Consider the following 7,500-nt stretch of genomic DNA (forward strand, 5'->3'; position numbering starts at 1 on the left):
TCACATGGTGCTCTTACTGCACGCTCTCTCACCCCTCCTCCTGTTACGCTTTGCCTTCGTCCTAGTCCTCCTAAGCCTCTCGTCCCATTCCCACTGGTGCATAGGTGTGTTTGGTAGGTCGTGGCCATGAGGCTTCCAACAGGCTCTCGCAGGGATCATAGGACTGTCCTGCAAATGCTATTGTTGGGCACTCTGTGGATGCGGCTTGCCACACACGCACACTGGCACACACACACACACACACACACACACACACACACACACACACACACACTGTACTCGCATACATAATCAACACGGTCGCCCTGACAACCTGACCATCTGAAATATTACGTGAAATTGGCATGCTGCGTTTTGTCGTATATATATGCCACGACGCCTCGGTTGTCTTTAGATGTTTTTTATTATTATTATTATTATTATACTCGTCATCATCACCAACACTTTTATCACCATTACCGGCTTCTTTTTGCTACTCTTTTTTCTTATCATCATCATCATCATCATCACCATCATCATCCGTAACACACCACCATTACAGTCCTTATCATCATCAGCATCATTATTTCGATTATTGGTCTTTCGCTCTTTTTCCAAGTCTACTTTTTCTAAAACTTAAAACAATATAACTCAGCGGTATGTGTATCACAGGGAGACGGGTGTTCAAGTATAACATTTTGAGTATCTAGATTTCTACTCGTACAATATGTTCTTGCGAGCAATATAAAATAAAATTCCTCTGATAATTAACAAATTGCAGTTGATGAATAACCTGAAACTCTAATAAGCTATTCTCTTGACAGTCTTTGTAACGCTGCTTCCCTTCCTCCTTTGTTGCTATAAGTTTTTTCAAGGAAATTAATTGGGTTATTTTTTTTTTGTTTTTTTGTTTTGTTTCCTACACAGTGCACACAATCCGCTTTATTATTCCAGACAACGTTTACAAATCATTACTCTTCCACACTCAAGGGGTGTTTTTTTTTTTTAAGTTCAACCCTTCTTTTGCACTTAAATGGCATGAAAGGAGGAAACTATTTTCTGAATGATTTCTCAGCAGTATTCTAATTATGTTTACTGTTTTTTTCTTTTTTTTGTTTAAGAATAGCGATACCTTACTTTTACCTTTACTATTATTTTTTTCATCCCGTAAATGTACCCATGTGACGATTCTAACTTTGAATATATTTCCATTAATTAATATGCGTACACGGCTTCGTCCTTTACCTTTCTCGCGTTTCAATAATTGTTCTAAAAACGAAAAAATAATAATTAGTTTATCTTTGCCCTCTGCTGAGACCGGCAAAAAACGTAATACTTTTTAAAATTCATTTTTTCACCTTCACCTCTGCTACTTCGTCGTTCGCAAAGCTGCCTCCCTAGTTTTTACTGTACAAGAAAACTTCCAAAGGCAACAGACAAAGGCAAGGTTGGAGGCTTCCGCTATGCTGCGCCTCGCCTCTGTGCCCTTTCTCTCTAATGAAATTAATAATGCAAGAAATATAAAAAGACTTGATTCCGGCGTTTGCCACATAGTATAATGATGATGATGATGACGATGATAATGATGATGATGATGATGATGATGATGATGATGACGATAATAATAAGTAAATTGATAATAATAATAATAATAATAATAATAATAATAATAATAATAATAATAATAATAATAATAATAATAATAATAATAATAATAATAATAATAATAATAATAATAATAATAATAATAATAATAATAATAATAATAATAATAATAATAATAATAATAATAATAATAATAATAATAATAATAATAATAATAATAATAATAATATCATTATTATTATTATTACAATATTTTGATGATAATAATAATAATACATAATAATAATAATAATAATAATACATAATAATACACACACACACACACACACACACACACACACATACACCATAATAATAATAATAATAATAATAATTATTATTATTATTATTTTGATAATAATAATAATAATAATAATAATAATAATAATAATAATAATAATAATAATAATAATAATAATAATAATAATAATAATAATAATAATAATAATAATAATAATAATAATAATAATAATAATAATAATAATAATAATAATAATATTAATAATAATAATAACAGAATAATTTTAAGTAATGGCAATGGTCTACATATTAAGAAAACCTTATTTAATGTTATGCATTTTATCCCCCCAAAATACAAATATAAAGTTGCTGTGGCCTAGAAAATATAATGAAAATATACAGAGAAATGCTCGAAATATGCAGCTCCATGCCGTGGAATGAATCAATACATACATATAGTGAAGTTTCTTACAGTTATCTTTATTCATGCACGATTGGTTATTAATGCGTGGTTATCCTTACTGAACGTCATTTCATGGCTGCCATCCTTTCCACGCTCTCTGCTTGGATGTCTTGGAAAACGCAAACATTATCATGACCCAATTATTATGTTGTTTCCTTAATAAAAAATAAAAAATGATCGTTCTTGTTTTTCTCCCGTAATGCCGCGTGGATATTATTGACAAACACTTTTTTCACGGATGGAGATTTTCTTTTTCGCTTTATTTTTTTTTTATACTCATGGATATTGCATTTTCATTTATTCATAATCATCAACCACCGTTTTGTTTTTGCTGTCATTACTAAACATATTTATTTTTTGGTTCACAGCTGCGAGTTTTATTTTACGCCTCCTCTGTTTAGGTGCCTTTAATGAGCGAGTATTGGGTTTTCATTCAGCCGTATCCGTGTGCTTTATTTCTGCTTACTATTTGCCATCATTTACTGAACATTATTTTTACATAGATGAGAGATTTCTTTTCTGCATAATTTTTTGCAATTGTTCCTAAGCATGAATATTGTGATTCCATTCAACTGTAACCGTGTGTCGATCCTTTTTTTTTTTAGCTAACATTACTAAACTTTTTTTTTCATAGATGCGAGATTTCTTTTCCGCATTATTTTTTGCAATTGTCCCTAAGCATGAATATTGAGTTTCCATTCAATTGTAACCGTGTGTCGATCCTTTTCTCTTTGCTGACATTACTAAACAATTTTTTTTTCACAGATGCAAATAATTTCTTCCGCATTATTTTTTCAGGTGTCTTTCGCCATAAATATCTCGTTTCCATTCAGTCTCTACAGGGTCCCCAGTTTTCTCTTTGCTGTCATAACTATACATTACTTTTTTCATTGATGCAAATTTTCTTTTCCGGGCATTTTTTTCAGTAGTCTTTCGCCATAAATATTGCGTTTCCATTCAGTCTCTACAAGGTCCCCAGTTTTCCCTTTGCTGTAATAACTATACATTATTTTTTTCATTGATGCAAATTTTGGCATTTTCAGTAGTTAAATATTGCGTTTCCATTCAATCGCAACAGTGTCCCTGGTTTTCTTTTCTGTACTCTCCACGCGCGTCCTTCCCCATCACAAACGCACACCTCCGGTCTCCGTCGCCGCCTCACTTCACCGGCCATCACACGATTTTTCCATTGGTCCTCGCAAACAGAACAAAGCTCTCTCTGACATACACACTTACCATACAACCTCTGTGTCCATAATACCATTCAGGGTTCACATAAAATTATCACACATACACCTACAACAGGCTCTCTTTACATACAGATAAACGCGCACACACACACACACACACACACACACACACACACACACACACCATCATCCCGCCGCCTCTTCAATATTCTTCCGCCCTTCCATCGAACAGTAATCAAGAGGCAGAGGGAGGTATGGTTCACCTGGCACCTGCCCTTTATTATCTGCCGAAGTGAGATCTAAACGCCAGGTGACGCTAAGTAAATTTCTGCCCCCATCTTTTCCTGAAAATTATCTCATAGTTTTGCTCCTCCACATGAAATATCAATAATCTAAAGAATATACACTTATTTTTCTGCGAATTCGTGATTTTTACCCCACTTTTTTCAATAATAATTCTTAACTGATTCACGTTAGTCTCTGATAGCTTCTTCTTCCGTATACAATGATTTGTCTTAGCCTCTTCCAGTTTCTCTATTAACAAACAACTGAAGTCTTTAATATGCTTGAACATTCATTTTTATTCATATTTACACAATTTTCCTCATTAAATCTTCTTTCTTTCAAATGGCATAGATTCTACTTATTCACTCTCCTTCCCCTTCGGTTGTAAATATACGTACAGCTAGTATCTTTTCTATGCACTTTGTCAATTATGCTTTTTAATCCTTCCTGTACCAACGTCTGATGAACCAATTCTCGTCCCACCGGTACATTTGCAGTAAATCGTATAAGTGCATCAGGAGCTGCGTATCGGGAACCGCGTGAATTAGTAGTTTAGGTGTGTTGACATTTATCAACATCAGCTTCATGAAATGATGGGAAAAGGGAACACACACACACACACACACACACACACACACACACACACACACACACACACACACACACACACACACACACACATACACACACACACACACACACACACACACACTGACACACACACACACACACACAGGAAGCGTTTTCTGCTTATAACTGAAAAATACATAATCGTTTTGTTTTGAGCCATTTATTTAGCAATTATCTTCCTTATGTTTGCTTATTTTGCATTTGGTTTCCTTTCCTTCCGCATTTTGCATATCTTCCCTTATTTTTTGCTTAGTATATAGTAAAGAGATGCGCAGATAGCCAAAAATAAAGATGGAAAGATAGAGATAGATGACAGGAGAGAGAGAGAGAGAGAGAGAGAGAGAGAGAGAGAGAGAGAGAGAGAGAGAGAGAGAGAGAGAGAGAGAGAGAGAGAGAGAGAGACAGAGAGAGAGAGAGAGAGAGAGAGAGAAGAGAGAGAGAGAGAGAGAGAGAGAGAGAGAGAGGTAGAGGACGATTTTAGATTTACATAGAAAAAATCAGACCACTACAGAATAATTTCATGGTCCAGACTAGGTGGTCTGTCCCTTAAACCTAAGTGATGATTTACATTAATCAGATGGCTCCAAACGTTGCTTTTTCTACTTTAGTTAATATTAAGTTCAAGGAAGTGACGTAGACGAGCTTTGTTTTTTTAGCGAGCCAATCGTTGTTACACTGACCACTGATGGTGGGAGCTTTATTCCTTTCTCGCACTTTTGGGCAACGTTGGTGAAGAAAATGGTGCAGTAGCTCGAACTTTACTTGTCTACATTTGAGTTTTGTGCCATTGTTCCTCGTTCGCAAAGTGTCATCGATCATAAACAATTTTGTTCTGTCTACATTCGTGAAATCCATTAAGTATTTTAAAACATTCGATCAGTTTTTCCTCGGTAGTATGACGTTTCTCAAGAGAGAATATCATGTTAAGGGTGGAAAGCCTTTCTTTCGTAGGATTTGTTGCGCAAGGAAGGGATCATTTTATGTTGCTCGACGTTGAACACCTCATAGTTTAGCAATGTCCTTTGCATGGTGGGAAACCAAAACTGTACTGCATATTCCAAGTTGGGTCTGACTAAACTATTGTAGAGTTGGAAGTATTACATCTTTTATTCTCTTGAACAAAAGTATATTTTAATGAAGTCTCAACGATTCTGTTCGCTTTATTAGCTGCATCGATGCATTGATTTGAGAATTTGGAGGTTTGACGCAATTTAACTCTCAGGTCCTTAGGCGCATTGAACGCTTGTGAGTTTAACGCCATGTATTTCGTAATCGAACTTTTATTTTGTTCCAACTTCCAGCGACCTGGCACTTGGTGTCTACGTTAAAGGGCATCTCCCATTTATCCGACCACGTTGAATTTTTTTGTGCAATCCTTTTGGAGGCTTTTGCCTGTTCTTCGTCAGTGAGAACTTCGAGTTACCAATCTTTGTGTCGTCTGCAAATTATTAATGCGATTATTGGAGTCCAACATCCACGTCGTTGATGTAAAATAATGAAGTATACCATCAAGAACCGAGCCCTGAGGAACGCTCACTAGTGACCGGCGCCCACTCTTGAGTTAAATCCCGGTCAATCACAACTCTTTGTTGTCTGCTTGCTCAACCAATTCACGATCCATTGGTTTACTTGACCGTCAATGCCTATTTGCTTTAGTTAGTTTATAAAGTAATTTATGATGGGACTTTTATCAGACGCTTTCTGAAATCAAGAGAGATTATGTCCACTTGATTTTGTTATTGTCATAAATTGAGAAGAGATCGTTATAAAAGGTCAGTAGGGTTTGACAGGCAGTGGATCTTTTTGTTAACGGAAGCCATGTTGTGAATCTCCAATTAAATGAGTGGCTTTCTGAGGTATCTCACAATTTTGTCTCTAATATGCTCTCGAGTAGCTTTCACCTACAATTGCAGTTAGACTAATGGGTCGGTAGTTACTCTGGTATTTTTTGTCTCCTTTCTTAAAAATCGGTGTCACGTTAGCCTTTTTTCCAATCCGAAGGGACGATGCCTTAATGTCTGCAAGGACATATTGAATACGGTAGTGGTGAAGAGTATTTCGCTCTTTTGTTTCTTTTAAGCATATAGGATATACTTTGTCGGTGAGTTTAACGTCGAAATGATGGCGATGTTACCTCAGAGCACTGGCGAGTATTAACATTGCAAGTCGCATAAAATTCAAATGTTCAGCGACGTACAGTTGACGTAGATTCCGCATTTCAATACCCGCTGAACAGTAACTGTCGTTGACTGGTGATAATAGTGCCTGAGGAGCTGTTGGTGAAGCACATTAAATTAACATTACTACACTGGTGAGGAACGGCTCTGCCAGCTGACTCAAACTCTTCACTATGCAGAGGTGAACGACATCCCATGGAACGGTGGCAGACTTTCCACGAACAAATTGTTCAAGAGTGTCGTCCATCTATGGGGGAGTGTTTTGATGCATGTGTGCTTACATTTCTTATCTTATATTTCAAATTGAAAAAAATAGAAAATATTGTCTTACAAAACCTTAGGCAGGGATATAGAAGGGTCGTAAGTTGTCTTCAGAACAAGAAACGTTATGTAAGGACTTGTCCAAACGACCACCTTAGCAAGAGACCGCCACTGTCAATGGTCTCTTCTCTCCACACAAAGTCACTGAGCCAAAGTCGCCTCGCTTATTGGTTCGTTTCACCAGTGACCCTTCTGACGCCTTTGGGAGCTTAAAGAGAGATGAACATTCTGAAGTCTCGAAAATCTTTAAAAAATAAGAGAAAAAAGGAGGCTCGGAATCCGTAACTTTTTTTCACATCTCAAACTCTTTTCGTACCCACCTTTTAACTCTCTCTCTCTCCTGAACGTCAAATCACCGTAATGGACTTGTTCCACCTTCCCGTCCTTTTGTTCTTCCCAATTCGCTCCCTCTACATCGCATCCATCTCTCTTCCCTTGCCTCATTTCTCTGGCCTCATCCCTCCCCTCACTGTCCCTTCCTGCAATCCCTCCTTCTGCTCTCTCTCTTCATTCACCAATCTCCTGCTCCCTCTTCTTTTCTAATTCCACCTCTCCTCCTCCTTTCCCCCTT

Source organism: Eriocheir sinensis, chromosome 11 (assembly GCF_024679095.1).
Source record: "Eriocheir sinensis breed Jianghai 21 chromosome 11, ASM2467909v1, whole genome shotgun sequence".
Classification (NCBI taxonomy): domain Eukaryota; kingdom Metazoa; phylum Arthropoda; class Malacostraca; order Decapoda; family Varunidae; genus Eriocheir; species Eriocheir sinensis.